This window comes from Amborella trichopoda, chromosome 13 (genome assembly GCF_054954075.1).
Source record: "Amborella trichopoda isolate Santa Cruz 75 chromosome 13, AtrichopodaSantaCruz75HAP2 v2.0, whole genome shotgun sequence".
Lineage (NCBI taxonomy): Eukaryota > Viridiplantae > Streptophyta > Magnoliopsida > Amborellales > Amborellaceae > Amborella > Amborella trichopoda.
This window is the reverse complement of record NC_142348.1, coordinates 26,754,451-26,770,788: the sequence shown is the minus strand read 5'-3', so window position 1 is coordinate 26,770,788 and position 16,338 is coordinate 26,754,451. Positions and strand designations below refer to the sequence as shown.

Below are 16,338 nucleotides of genomic sequence, written 5' to 3'. Positions count from 1 at the left end.
TAACAAATTACTTGTAGAATCGTGTATCATTTAACATGAACTCAAGATTTAAACCTCGCTAGAAGTCATATTCAATCTATTTGGGAGCGTCTACCCACAATTAGGGGGTTCAAGTTTCTCTATATCTGTTGGATCCAGATTCTGAAATTAAGGAATCGAGACCAAAACTAAAGAATTGAGTTTCCATGGTTCTGAAAAATATTTTTAAAAGAAGTGTTGAATCAAGATTCCGAAATTAAGGAATCGAGTTTCCTTGGTTCCAAAAATAGGTTTCCACATATGTGAGGAATCGAGATTCCAAAATTAAGGAATTGAGTTTCCTATGTTTCAAAAAACGGTTTCCACCTAGGTACGAAATCGAGATTCCGAAATAAAGGAATCGAGTTTTGTTGGTTCCGAGGAGTTTCCTTAACAGAAACGTGGAAACAAGTTTCGGAATCGGAATCGCATGGTCCGTGGAGAGATTCCGGTAACTATGATCTGGAAGCACTACCATTCAAAAAACTAAAGATTCAATCTACTTTCTCATGGTATCAAATAATCAGAACCATGGAATCCAATTAGTGACAAAAGAAAACTACTTAAAACCATATTCTACAAGGTGTCTGCTCTCAAAATTATACCCATTGCCAGTACATTTTCTTCAACTCACTGGGTTTGTTGTTCATACATATGGAATTGTCTCAAACATGTGGCACACAGACACATTTAGACCTAAACTTTACGTTCTTTCCCTTTCACCAAAATAGAACATTTGAATTCTTTAGTAAAAACAACATTTTAAAATGCGGCCGCATAGTCACATATGCGTCCGCATCAGGCGGTATGCGATGGGCACCGCATCGGAAAAGGCCGCATATGCCATTTGGAGGTATGCGAGCGCATATGCGCCGCATCAGAGCCGTATAGTGCATCTGGCCGCATACTATTCCGTGATGTTATTTTCGATTGTGCCCCTCGGGGATGGGCAAAATGGTCTTTTGACCATCAAAAATTGGGATAAATAGATTCGGGGTATTAAACCCCCTAAACGAGAAATCTAGCACTGCTTCAAAGTTTAGGTGAATTTGGGCTTATGGTTGTCGATTGTTGAATGTTTAATGAAGCTAGTTTCAAGTTTCTAGTTTTTATCAGGGGATAGTGGATACAAAATCTTCGACAGCTAATATTTTTGGAGTTAATCATTAAACTAAAATACCTACTATCACATATATCACCTCCATATTTTTTTTTTATGCATTAACCTATTCTTTTAGATTTTTTAGAATTTTTTATATCTATAGACTGCATCTTCGTGATGCACCAGCATCCGGACCGCATAGAGCCGTATCGTTGCATCGCCCCCCACAGCTTTTGGTCGCATCCCGCATTTTAAAACACTGGGTAAAATGATATAATGTTTTCTGTTTGAGTGGACCATTATAGATGCAAGTTTGTCCAAACATGAGGGAAACAAACATGCTTGAAAATTAGCAAGTTTGGCTCAACCTATCCACATTAACTCTATGCTTTAAGATTGTGCTATTAGTTGATGAGAAATTCTGATTTCCTTCTTTGATGGACAATACATACCAAATTTCATCGATTGCATATCTCTAGCATGTTGATACATTATTTATTTGATTTCTTTGTTATTGTATGGTTTTTATGTTGTTCTGAATTGTATCAAGGAGATAATTCTTTGTCAACTTTGGTTTCTTTTGCCATCATCAGAGCCTTACCCCAACTTTTTGGGTCGGCTACACGAATCTTGCTCTGCCATTCTGCTCGATCAAGGGCCATACTTTCAATAAGACCATAATTTTCATATATTTTCTCACTAATTCTATCCATGTCTGTTTGGGCCTTCCCTTGTCCTTTAAGAGCCTTCTACTTCAACCAAGTCGCACCTCCTAAGCAGTGTTGTATTGGATCTATGCTGCCCATTGCCAACCACCTAAGTCTACTTTACCTCATCTTATGGCCTATTGAAGCCACACCTAACTTTGCTTTCTTTTGCCAATCTGAGCCTATTATTTTATGGGTATTCAATCTTGTGCCTGCAGCAAACTTTTAGAGCGACATTTTCCCAATCTGAGTAAAACTTTAGAGCCTATTAATTTTATGAGTATTTAGTCCTATGCCTGCATCAAAACTTTAGTGACATTTTTTCAGTCTAGCTTCCCTCTTTCCTTTTTATTTTTTTTTTTTATTTTTATTTTTTTTAATTTTTTATTTTTTATTTTTTTGTCAATGTTGACGATTGTATTACTGTAAGAGAAGATTTACAAGTTTTAGTCCGAGAGTGCCCTGCTAGACAGGACTCTCGACAAAAAAGAATAGGCCAGCAAACCCTATGCAAAATGGGGTTATAGGTTTGCCCCTTTACAGAGTATACAAAAATGGGGTCATAGATTTGCCCATTTGCAGTCTACCTTCCCTTATTTTATCGCCTATTGAAGCCACACCTAACTTTGCTTTCAATTCCCAATCTGAGCCTATTGATTCCATGGGTGTTCAATCTTGTGCCTATGGCAAAACTTTAGAGTAATATTTTTCCAATCTGAGGGCTGCTTTTCAGGGCACAATAATTTGATTGCAAACATGTACTTTCAGAGATCCGCTCATATTTGTGAAAAAAAAAAAAAAAAACTAGTTCAGAAGATTATTTGTCCTGTTTGGAAGGCTTTAGTTATGAGTTTGATCTTTTTACATAACATGATGTAATACAAAACTATATGAGCATATTAGCATAGTTATTTTCCACCAAGTTACACAATAATCTTACATCTAACCCTTTTGTGAGTTTGTCTTAAAATATGTCGAGGGAGAAGATACATGGGTCACACTAATAAGACTTCAATACTGAACCCTATTGATGATAAAATTTAGATGAACTGATGCAATTTTCTTTTCTATGGAAGGAGTTGTGTCAAGAAGGTTATCTAATAGTCCAATGTTGTCAAACTTCTTCATCAACTAGAGTAAAGTATCATAGAACAAACAGTGTGCAAGAGTACTATAACACACTCCCCCTTATCTAGAATACGTGAGTGGCATACGCGGTATACATTCATATTGCGCTATTGATCACCAAATGAAAGCAACCAAATTCTTATCATGTTCACAATAAAATATAATTGGCAGCTATGAGTATTTTGGGAATCGAGTTCAAGTTATCTTCAAATGGAGGACACAAAAACAGGAAAATCATGTGCCTCAACCATGATTTGAAGATCATCGACGCTAAATTTAAGTTGAACATGAAGCTCACTCATCAGGATGTGTTTTCCTGGGGCAACAATCTATGGTTAAAACGTGGATAGTCTATGTAAATAGTATGAACAATTTCTCCAGTTCACCAATCATTACCTTTAGCAACCTAGTGACTCAAGGTCCCCTAAGTTGCCAGCTGCTTATCTAAAAAGTTCATGAATATTTGGACGAATCTATAGAAAAAGATAATAAAGTATTAGGAACGATCAAACTCAGCCAGTTTAAATGTGCATGGTTTCAGGCTTAGCAGGGTGCCAAGCCTGGGTGATTTGGGTTAGCCCTGAGTGGGATTCACCTGAGTTTCTACAAGGATCACATACAATCAATGCTGCTGATGAGCGGAGTAATTACTAAAGCAGATTTCTCCATCATATGCAAATATTTGCTGGCCAGAAATGTCAATTAACTGCACATATCCTTAGTTTAGTGAAAACTTTTTTTTTTTTTTTGAGAGAGCATCCCACAACGACATTAGTTTAGTGAAAGCTTATTCAATAAATATATGATGTTCGGCCAGCACCAATTCTTGGTCAACAAATTAACATTTGTTGATATCAATGTTTTGGAAATCACCTCTCAGCCATCTTGTGTACAACTCTAGAAAAGCAGGAAAAGTTAAAAAAAAAAGAAAATAAAAAATCTTCAAAAATAATAAAAAATAAGAAAAAAAGACAAGAGGTAATAGAAGTTATAGGAGACTAAAAAGATGAAACACAAAATCTATAAAAGATAGGTTATTGAAAAACTTGATCTAGAACTTGAATATTTTAGAAAAATTTGGAAAAGGCAAAAGATATGAAAGTTCTCAAATCATCTTAAAGACTGTCAATATCATCTAAAACTTGATTCTAACTAATAGCGTAGTGTTTTCCAATTTTTTTGCATTTTCTCTTTATTTATACATTTTGTTTTTTCTAATTTTTCCCTCATTTCGGGGGGGGGGGGGGGGGGGGGGGTACTTGCCGTAGCCTTCACACCAACTCAAGCTTGGCCAAGTTACTCGGCAGAAGCCCTTAACAATGGTTGATATCTAGGATTGAGTTCTTAGAGGAATAATCTAAATATTTGGGAATTGGCCCCATGTGAAAAAAAAATTTATTTTATTTTTTTGCATTAATTCCATATCTGTAAATTAGTCCCAAATTAAGAAGTATTATATATATCCCCAATTGGTTTCAGTGCTGAGAATTACTAAAGGACCATAAATTTCTGATAAGGAACTTTGAACCTTGCATTTGTAATATACAAGAGGTTATTCCATTTCCATCTTTTGAAATAAAAGCATCCATGACACCACAAACATTCACAACACTAATATTATATCCATTTGAGCCAACAAAAACTTCATGGCTAGTTGAAGAGAATTTCATAAACAATCGATGAACCATTTGCCGGTGTGTCGTGCATAAAACCACATCACAGCTTTAGTGTTCTTTGCACATTAGATCAGGAAAAACCATTAATATCAGTTGAACTTAAACCATCGATTCATTAATAGTTCATTTGCGGTACTTCTCTCCAACACAAGACTCAAAACTAATTTAAAAAGTGTATGCTTCTTGATTTCAAGCAGCTCCAAACCATTTAAAACAGGTTGAAACATCCAAACTATCAAAAAAATGGCTAAAATCTACTCTGTAACCTACTTCACAAACTCCGCAGAACATAAAAAATGCTTATAAGAAAATAATGAATAAACAAAGAAAAAACCTGTTTGATGACAAAGGAACCCTCTTGCTCCCCAACTACGATGTAGACGAAATTGAGGTTGCCATCGCCAACTTCCTTCACATTCAGCCCTTCATGGAGCCTGTGGCCAAGAAGAGAAGACAGAGAAGGAGTCGACTCAATGTAGTGAACAAGGGACTTCCATCCAAAGGGTGGAACCCCATCGCTATCTCTTTTCCTTCTTCACCTCTGATGTCCGAAGTCAGAAAAGATTTCTTCTCGGTTGAGAGGGAGACTCGAGTATAGAAAGAGTTCGGAGGAAAGTGCGTTAACTCTCTCTGTCGCGTGGCCCACGCGTGCCGTATGCGAATTCCTTGTGAGAAGCGGCGTCACGCGTCCGAGGCAGGAGAGAGAGAGTTGCGCGGTGTCACTTCCTCCGGTGATTGGCTTTGCCTCCCCTTGCTTTAGTTTCTTTGTATACCCACAAGTTGTTTTTTTTTTTTTTGGGTGCAGTTGGCATACGGATGCATCCGTGACGGTAGAGGTAAGGTGTACCTTCAAATTTTATCGTGGTATATAATTTTGGTGTAAAATGTTCTTGAGATTGTCTCAAAATCTATTTTATTATCTAATTATAAAATTTTAAATTTCAAAATTGATTAAAAACAAGTAGATATATAAACATATGAAAATCTTGAAAATGGATGGTGTAGATAATATCTTGTAAAATGTATTATTTTTTGGACTTAAATTTTTTTTATTTTCATTGTCATACATCTCGATATCGAGATGATCAATCAAAGGTTTTTTCAACATTAAAACTTCCTTTTCCGATGGATTTTTTAGGTGCATCCGTAGTTCGACATTATAAGGTTGCATCCTTATATAAACTTTTTTCTTTTTTTTTGTTTTTTTTTTAAAAATCTTATATAGAGCCGAGGCTCTAAACTATCAACTTAGAGCCTACATCAAATTTTTCTCTAGAAGAGGTAGTTTTGATGCTCAAATATCCTCAAATTGATCATCTCGACATCAAGATGCATGGACATGAGAAAAAAAAAATTGGATTTCAAGTTTTGCAAATAGTGCATCTTATAATGCAATTTTGGACCGCCAATTTTCAACATTTTTAAGTTTTCATATATCTGCTCGATCTACAATATTGTTGAAGCTTTAAATTTTATAATTAACTATGAAAATATATTTTAAGACTATCACAAAGATTTCCAATGTTGAAACTACATTTCTCAATACTATTTGAAGGTGCATTTTACTTTGATTGTTTAGAGCCTCGACTTTATACAAACCCTACCCTTTTGCGAATAGCTTTTTTATATATTTTTTTCGGCCACGGTGAGGTTTACCTTTAACTTTATAGAGTTAAAATAAAGGAAAAAGTGTATATAAAGTGTCAACCTTATACTTATATTGTACAAGTAAGGTGCATCTAAAAAATAGCAATTTTTAGAGAAAGAACCCAGATGAAGCGTTGAGTTTGAGAAGAATTCGCATCCAAACCGAGCTGTTGGACAATCGGAGGGCTTTGTAATTGTTCTAAGAGGGTGAATGCCCGGACGTATCCCCTAACCCCAAATGACAAGGTAGGCATTCTAACTTTTCTTTGCCGATTAAAATCTCTCTTATCGTTGGTTTCTATCTGCACCAAAGAGCACATTCGCACACTAAGAGCACATAGGCCCCCGCGGTTGTTTGAGAGAGGGTTTTCCTTCGCGAAAACCAGGCCCCGACTAATCACCCACATGAGAATTTAGTGCCACTAGTCTGCTCTATGTGGGTGACATCATACCCCATGTGGGTGATGTCACACCCCTCTTAATGACCTGAAATACTTTTATTAAAAAATGCTCCATATACAAAACAAGGGTATATAAGAGTCCAAAATGGTTGCGTACAATGATAAATTACTCGATAGTGTAAGCACCCTAATATAACCCATATATATATAGGCAAGGGTTTCATGCAACGGTTGCATAGTAATATAATGCAACAATCTTCAAAAATTATATTAGGGCCATTTGTTTGATCCAAATTTTGAAGTATACACTCTTTTGATTCTAATGAACAATCGTAAAAAAGAAAAATTTGTAAATTAATTCTAGAAAGTATTTTTTTAGCCCAATTAATATAGGTTGTATATTTTGATAAGATGGTTAGATCCAGGCCTTAGAAGGATTTTTTCATTTCTATTTTTTTTAGATGGCTTTATTATCATTAGATAAACAATATTAAAAAATAAAAAGTGATTTTGAGTCTGTAAAGGCTAAGATCTTGAAATTCACCAAATGAATGGTCTAGATTCGTTGTTGGAGGGGACTCATTTTGACCATATCTAGGGTTCAAATCCAACTTTTTTTTTTAGGGATTGATTATTGAGATGAAGAGAGTGTGTAAAATTTTGAGTCATACAAATACCACAAACATGAGTTTCTAGAAGTGTGGTTGCATTATACTTTGATACAACCGTTGCATGCGATCACTGATTGAAGGTTTAAATTTTATAACCAGAGATGTAAATAATTTTTCGGAGCATCACATAGATTTGCACTAAGACAGACACTAGTTAACGGTGTGCATCACTTTGATTGTTTAGGGCCCCAGCCTTGCACAAACCACACCCTTATTTGGATGTATTGTTTTGTTTTTTTTGTTCTTGAATTGTTAATGGTGAGATGCTGTAGTAATTAATTACTTGGTTGTTTGGCAACTTTAATATAGTTATTTTAGATAATCTAATTGGCGGTTTTATATATAAATTTATTTGTTTAAGAAATATTTGTATTTTATTCAAAATAATTTGCTAAAAAACATACATTTTTAACTATAAATAACTAAAAATAGTTAAAATTAGTAAGATGCATATCAAACTCATTGGAAAAAGGTTTTTTATTTATTTTTTTAATTGATCTTCTCGACATCGAGATGTATAGACATTGAGAAAGAAATATATTTCAAGCGTAAAAAATTGTACATCTTGTAATGAATTATCGAGACTATTATTTTTCAAGATTTTTATATGTTTATACATCTTCTTGACCTAAATTATTTTTAAAATTTTAATAGATTCAATGTATTTTAAGGCTATTCTAAGACTTTTGGACTCCAAACTTACATGTTTAGACAAAGTTTGGAGGTGCCCGTACTTTGATTGTTTCAGGTTGCAACTTTATACAAACCACACCCATATAATATTGGGTAGAGTATATTAATTTAGATAATATAAGTCCACCCTCTGATAAGATTAACTATCGTCCATCGAAAGATGCCCTAAAATTATGTGTCTGCTTGAATTCAAGTGTAGCTCCGATGATGATATCTAAAGTTTTGTATATTCCATTGAAGAGGTAGGAACTAGTTTCGTCGTGATTTTGAGTGTAACCAGCGTTATGCGACTTGAACGAGTTGGGGAATTTTGGGCGAGTGGGTGCCCAATTCGTCCTCTACAAAAACCCTGTAAAATTTTAAAATAAAAAAAGGAAAATATAAATAATGATCAATATGCTGCTTAGAAATTTTTTAGATCATTTTGATAGTTTTTAGGATAATTTATAATCTTTCATAATATCTTTTATAATTTTTCAAAAATATTCAATATATAAATTAAAATTTTAAATAGACCATATTATATATTTTTTAAAATTTTTTTAGCCTTTAACACTAAAAACTTTTCCTAATTTGTTAAAAAAATTAATTTCTTTATATCTTAAAAGTAAAGGTTGCATAGCTCGGGCAGTTCATTCCTCGCGCCAAGACGAATCACGAACACTATGTAACAGGATGTCTTTTATGACTCTAGATTTGGAATCTATCATATATTCTTTGGGTCATTTGGGAACCTTTTATACCACAAAATGAGTTTTTACAAAACCTAGTTTTGACTCAAAATAGCGTTTGGCTCAATAAAAAGGCTCAAAACGAGTTTTCCATATCTCCAAATGACTCAAAACCAAAATAAAGATTTACCCCCAAAATACATGGATTACTTTTATTTCAGTTTTTGTTGGTTCCCGTGTTACTTGAATACCACGCCGCTTGTTGCTCCTTTTTTACTGTATTTTACTCCTCGTCTCTCTTTGTTTGCGGAGCCCTCCTCTGCCGTTGAGAAGCAGTACGCAAAGAGCCCTCTCTACACCATCTCTCACACAGATTTTTACCAAGAGCTCGAAAAATCTATTGTTGGTGGAATCATTAGTAGGTCGAGCTCCATTGTTCCTGGGTTTTTTCAAGAACCACCAACCTCCCATCCGCTATTAACATCGGAGCTCCAATTTTATTTTTTTTTGTAAACCTATTTCTCTTGCTAGGGTTTTGTTGTTCTTCAATCCCTATATTTTTTCCCATGATTTTCAATTAATGAATGTGTTTTTGCCAATTTATGCAATTTTGGGCTGGTTTTGGAGAAATCAGGAGATTTGTGGCATTTTAGTTAAGAATTTTTTGAGGATTTCCTATTATTATAGTTTGATAAGTATTTTTATGGCATTCTTCTTGGAGATTTCTTGTTTGATGATCTGTGATGTCTTCCTCATCGAAAAACACAATTAGATTATCTATGTGCTCAGTAATCTGTCGCTCTATTCTCATGGAGTGAATAGAGATTATGGTTTTCAATTTGGGGCTTAGGGTAATGGCTTCTCATGTTAATGACTTATACTCCCTTTCTCTTTCTTCTTCTATCTCTCTCCTATTCCCATTTTATTGTGCATGTTTATATTTGTTCTGTAGTTTTCTTAATTTTTTTTTTTTATGTTCTGTTTTTTAATCATTTGTGTAGTCCTATGGGCTTAATATTAGCTAAATATTGCATTACTGAATCAGTGATAGCTTTGATTTATTTGGCTGGTTTCCTTTTTGTTCTAGATGAATTGCTTTGAGTGATGTGGTTGGTCGGGGCCTGGGTCAAATCGGTCGCATTTGACTCCCTCTTGAACAACCGCGTGGCCTCATGAGGGTCGCTTACGTGTCTCGTGTGTCACTTATGTGGATAGGTGTGTCCAACTTGTGAGAGGATTTTGAAATAACGGTGAAAAGATGGACTAGTGCACCTACCTCGTACTCTTGCTTCAATAAACTACCAATGAAGTTTGTGCAAAGTATGTCTCTCTAGATACTTCGTGTCCCCAATGGAGTCGTCAAACTGGTTAGATACCTCGATCTCGACCTCCTGGGCGAGTCGACCTGGTGGCATGGTCCGGGTTAAAGATGGACCCAATACCTGAGATCGCTCTATCGGGAACCCTGCGAAGAAGGTACGGGCAGGAATACCAACCAATGAGAGAGGAATTAGGGTCGCAAGGCGGGACTCACCTCACGTGGACCCGTGACATGCTCGGGCTGACTCATGTGGGCGTCCTCTTAGATCACGAAGAATGCACCCTTGGCCTATGGCCAGTTCAGAATCGCCTACCTTGACCTGTTTCTCTTCTTACCTGCAAAACACACACATTAGACTACAGACTACACACCTTGTCATAGGGTGAACACACACGTGTGTTTGTACTCGAAGAGAAATGAAAGGAATAACATAAGAGCGTCCATGTCAATTTGACAACCTTACGGCGTCTCCTTGACGAGGGACTTTTAGTAAGATCCTATACTAAGGACAGAAAGAAAGGGGTGAGGTAGAGGAAATGATAGAAAAAATGAGGAACGGTTTGAAGGCTGGTATATCTTTCAACTAGTTCTTCAAAGAAAAGTGGGACGGAGGTTGGATTGGATTTCACCTACCTCCTAGAGGCTAAGAATAGAGATTTTTGGGAAGAGAAGAAGAAGAAAACGAATGAAAGAAGTGAAGAAGGTCAGCTTGGCACTCATTGGACCTTCAAAAAAACGAAGTTGTTTGACCTAACGGCTAGCCATGCGTAGTGAAAAGACTAGCGCGACAATTAGTTTGGTGCAGTTGGTTAGGTGCCTTGATCTCGCCCTCTGGATCCTTTGGGGATCGGCCGGCACACACCTCAGAGGTTTCGAGGGAAGACATGGGACGCTTTTGATATCGCTCTCTCGGGAACCTTGTTCGAGAAAGAGAGCAAGTGTTACCAACCGGTGAGAGAGGAATTTAAGGTGGGTTCGGGACTTACTCGGGCTGACTCGCGTGGGCGTGCTCTTAGATCATGAAGAAAGCCCCCCAGTAATAAACTGGTTTGGAATCGCCTCCCTTGGCTTTTATTCTTCTTGTTTTCTGCAATCACATACATAAATGGCAAAGGTTATAAGACAGGTGGGCCAGACATCACCCTTTTCCTTTTTGATGAACGTACACAAGCATGCACATTCAAAAAGAAGAAGAGAAGAAAGACAGGGGAGAGAAAAATTTGACCAAGTGAGAGGATCGGAGCGGTGACTAGGCTGGTGAATAATTGGCCTAACGTGGTAGCAAATTGGGTCCCGCAAGTAAGACCGGCTCAGAGGATTACTACTAGACGTCATTGTCAATACCGACTAACTAGGCACGATGGTTAGTCTGTCGTGGCAATAAAGCGGGTCAAGTAATCCTGGCACAACAACATTACAGCTAGACGACATGACTATCATGAGAGGCTAACCTCAATCCCTCTTAGTCGAATGAGGATTATGAGGAAAGGATAAGAAGAGAAGAAGGGAACAAAAAGAAGGAGGGAGAAGCAAGGAAGAGAAGAGGATGAAAAATGACAGGACGAAGGAGAGAGAGGGAAGGAAGACGCAGTCGATGCTAAGCATTGCCGACTGTGTTAAAAGGAAGAGGGAGAAAACTAAGCTTCACCGATTGTGTTGTATAAAGGAGAAGAGAGAGGAGACGCAGTCGATGCTAAGCTCACCGCCTGTGATAGAAGAGGAGAGAGAAATCCATCGGCGCTGGGCTTCATTGACTGATAGAAGAGGAGAGAGAAAACCAATCGATGCTAGGCTTTACCGATTGAAAAAAGAGGAGAAAGAAAACTAGTCAATGCTAGACTTCACCGACTGATAGAGGAGGAGACAGAAAACCAACTAGCACTAGGCTTCGTCAGCTGTGACAAAAGAAAGAGAAAACCAACTGACGTTAGCCTTCATCAGTTGTGATAAAAGAAGAGAGAAAACCAACAGACGCTAGGCTTCGCTAATTGTGATAGAAGAAAGAGAAAAATAACCGACACTAGGCTTCACCGATTGTGATAGAAGAAAGAGAAAACCACCCGGCGCTATGCTTCGCCGATTGTGACAGAAAAGAGAGAAAACCAATCGGTGCTAGGCTTCACCGATTGATAGAAGAGGAAAGAGATGAGGGAGATAGAGATGAGAAGAGAGAAGGAGAGAGAAAGATAAAGAGACGAGAAGAGAGGAGGAGAGAAAGAGGGGAGGAGAGAGAAAGAGATAGAGACTAAAAGAGAGGAGGAGAGAGAAAGAGATAAAGATGAAAAGAGAGGAGAGAGAAAGAGATAGAGTCAAGAAGAGAGGAGAAGTGAGAAAGAGATAGAGATGCTAAGAGAGTAGGAGAAAGAAAGAGATAGATATGAAAAGAGAGGAGGAGAGAGAAAGAGATAGAGATGAGAAGAGAGGAGAAGAGAGAAAGAGATAAAGATGAGAAGAGAGGAGGAGAGAGAAAGAAGGGAGAGAAAGTTGCTTGCTCGAAAGGTACTGGCCCTTTCTTCTCTCCTCTCTCTCTCCAAAACGTACCCACAAACTCAAGCAAAAATCAGAATTTTATTGATTGATCAAAGAAGAATGCATCGGTTTTTTATACAGTGAGGCATTGCCTATTTATATAGAATTGGGTTAAAACGTGGGTGTATGCCAAAAAACTACTTAAACTCGAAGATAATTATAATTTAATTGAATTTAAATAAATTTTAAAAATGGGTGCAAACGGACTATTTTGCCCTTACTTAACAATGTGTGGAATTCCATAACAGTCTCTACTACTGCTCGATAACTTTCATGATTTTTTGTGGCTGACCCGAGGTTGTTTTGATGCCTGTTCAATCGAAAGATTCTTATTTTCTTGTAGAGCTCTGCATGGCGATCATTTTGATACCAACTTCGAGCCATGAATCATGTTTTTGAGCCATGATCATGATGACACTTGAAGTTTAGATGAATCTTGAAAACTTTGGATCGATTGTGTGCTTGATATTCTTTCGTAACTTCTTCATTGAATCATACTGAGCATGCCGTCACGATCACGTTGCAACGAATGTAACTTGATTTCGTGTTCAGATGAAGATTTTGTCGTCTTGAGTTTTTGGTTGGAATTTTGAATTCGACGGCCAATTTTACAACAGCTTTGACGCCTTCGTGTGTGAAATCCAGCTGCTCATCGTATGCAAGGTTCAGACAAGAGATAGCCTCTGACCTCACGCACATAATGCAATTGGTTTCGTGTCAATCGGGTATGCGAGCGTGGGAATCTGGCTGCTAAAACGAGGCATGTTGCTGCTGAATTTTCTGTAACTTCCTTCACGGATCAGCAACTTTCATTGAGTTTTTCTCTCTGCTCGGGTATCGTCAAGGGGCGTACCACATATCGAATTATTCATCTTGATGAGACGAACACGCTCACCAAATTTGTGAGAGACCCAACTTGGAACAAGTGAAATATAGGCCCTGAAAGTGACTGCCCATGACTGTAAAAAACAACCATCTTTTATGGTGTTTTGATGAAGTAAGGCCACACAAGAATAGTGTGCGGCCTACCCCTTTTCGGTATTTTACCCATAACTTTGTTTTAAAGTGCCCGATTAAGATGAAACTTGACTCATAGCAGTTTTCGACCATGCTAGATCTAATGGTGGTGGTCCCACAGCTGCTTGACGCATCAAAAGTATGTATCTAGTTATAGGGTCAATTTTATGGTGCTAGAGACCGATTTCGCTGAAATTATTTCTTTGTGTTCACTGTCTGAGACATGTCTGGTTGCGATGACTAATGGTCTTTTGAAGTGCTAATGAAGATCTTGACCAATTTAGGGGTCATTCTAAGACTGTCAAGAATTTCCACTGTTTTGTTGGTTTTATTGACCTGCTTTCTACCAGGGATCAAGGTGCTGAAAAATACGTTCAAACAGCTTGCCCCGCCCAATGTTGTGCTCCAAGTAAAGCGAGAAGGACAATCATTCAAAAAATTTCCTTCGTCTTTTACTTTTTCCCTTCCTAGCCACAAGACCACATGAACGTCGAGGAGATTCACATAATGGTGTAACTAGGGTGCTTTGACATAGGGATGCATTGTTCGCGGGTCCATCCATGGAGACTTTAAGGGAAGAAGAAACTTTTTTGAGGGATCTTGTAGAAGTCCTCACCCTCATGCAGACTATTGGTGATTTCGAAGCTGAGGATTTAGTACGGACCTCGTTAGTCAGAATCAGGCTCGTCTGGCAATTGAGTGCCATGTAGAAGCGCATTGTTCCTATTTGGTCTAAGCATTGGTTTTCTTTGGTAGGAGTGGTTTGTTGCTACACCAGGTTTTCTTTTGACGTTCAGAGTACCACTGTAGGTCTCGTCTACCGAGTCCAGTCGGAGGCAGGTTCTATTAGCGGATCCTGAAGGTCTGGTCGTGTCGGCTAGGCAAGCTGACGTCTCTAACAAGTTCCCCCTGGCTTTATCAGTTTCTTGCCTTTGGATTATTTGTTTCTAGAGTATGTTTGTGACCTCATGGGAATAATTTTCTTCCTCATGAGACTTGTCTTGCCATCTTGGCAAGTCTTCTGTCTTTCGAGTCCTTTTTGCAACTGCACTCAGGCTGTCGGAATCTTTTCCATGAAGCTCATATTTTTGGTGTTCTGACATTGTGACACCAGGGTTTTTCTTCTTTTTAGTGGGGGCTGAAGTCGCCTGTTGAGGCGAACGCTGCATCAACTTGTTTATTAGTCTAAGTGTCCTTTATAGATTTTCACTTGAACTTGGGAAGCGAGGTTGTAGTGACGGTTTTCACCAACTTCTTTTTTATTTTGGGGCTCTTTTACCCCTAACCTTTCAGCTACATCCACTCTTTTTCATCCATTTTTACTCACGATGCCCTTTCGGGTTTTCACTGTTCCTAATTTTATTCATGGAACTCTTTTACTCATGGTTTCATGACCATGCTCGTCCATCATTTTTACTCATGGCATGCCCTTGTGAAGGTATACACCATGCCTGTTATTTCATCATTTTTTTTGTGAAGGCGTGTTTAAGGTCATGCCTCCGGGACCTGTATGAAATAGTTTAATGTCATACGACCAAGACGTGCATTATGGTTTAAGGTCATACAGCTGAACTGTGGCGGTGAAGAATGGCAGTTGGTAGAGGCTATGAAGTGAGTATGGTGGTGGTTTGACTCACTTAGGGGAATGGCATTAGGCTACTTATGAAAGATGGATAATGTATGAATTGTGAGTAGACGATGGTGACCCACTAACTTAGAACGGATATAGGTGGCGGGAGGGTTTGCCATTTTTTGAGCGCAGGTGAGACTCACTAGGGAATGATGTAGGATGATGAAAGGAATGAACTCACTGGGGAGGTAGTAAAGGTGGTGCGCGCACACTAACAGGTAGGGTAGGGAAGGCATGCGTGAAAGTGTACATAAAGGCATGTGCGTGTTTGTGGGGGCAAGTTTTAAAGGTCATGCCTCCGAGACCTATGCAAAGCAGTTTATCGTCGTGCAGCCAGGACGTGCACTATGGTTTAAGGTCATACAGCAGAACCACGGTTATGCAGTTTGAAGTCATACAACAAGGACCGTACAGTTTAAGGCTGTGCGACTAGACCTCTGCTACAGTTTAAGGTCATATAGTTTGGACCAAGGTACTGAGCCTTTTATTGTCATGCGGCTAGGATGTAGACTATGGTTTAACATCGTACATCTGGACTGTGGTTATACATTTTAAATTCATACAACTAGGACCGTGCAGTTTAAGGTCTTGCAACTAGACCTTTGCTACATTTTAAAAGTTATGCAGTTTCTTGCAGCACTGACCGAGGCTGTGTGGTTTAGAGTCATGCATCACGGACCGTGGTTGTGTAGTTTAGGGTCGTGCAGCACGGACCGTGGCTGTGCAGTTTAGGTTTGTGCAGCACAGACCGTGATTGGGTCACCATGTAGGCAGAGCTCCATGGGAAATAGGTCTGTGGATGACAATCCAACTCCCTAGGGATAAAACGGTTAAGACCATTCACAAACTGAGGGCTTAGCTGGAAATGGTGACCTAATGAAGGATGGCCAATAGAAGCTGAGTTTATTAGGCCTTAGGGGGATAAGCATACTCCCTAAGGATAAGAAAGCTTGGTGTGAAACAGACCCACCGAGAATTGAAGAGGTAAAAATGACTGTAACTCCACTGGGGATAATGGGCTGCAGTATGGGTGTGACTCCAATGGGGATGAGGGATAGCTCTTGACTCCATTAAGGATGATGGGTCATAGTTTGGGTGCAACAGCCTGGGTGTAACATCACTGGAGA

At 38.4% G+C, this 16,338-nt stretch overlaps 1 long non-coding RNA gene across 2 annotated transcripts in view; it reads right to left on the bottom strand.

The window, feature by feature from the left end:
* The window catches only part of LOC148779137 (uncharacterized), a 52,210-nt gene extending 46,827 nt beyond the window's left edge, over positions 1–5,383 (bottom strand). For both annotated transcript variants that reach the window (XR_016048156.1, XR_016048155.1), the window contains exon 1: positions 4,966–5,383. This is a non-coding gene — a long non-coding RNA (uncharacterized LOC148779137). The remainder of the gene's footprint in view (positions 1–4,965) is intronic.
* Between the last annotated feature and the right edge of the window lie 10,955 nt (positions 5,384–16,338).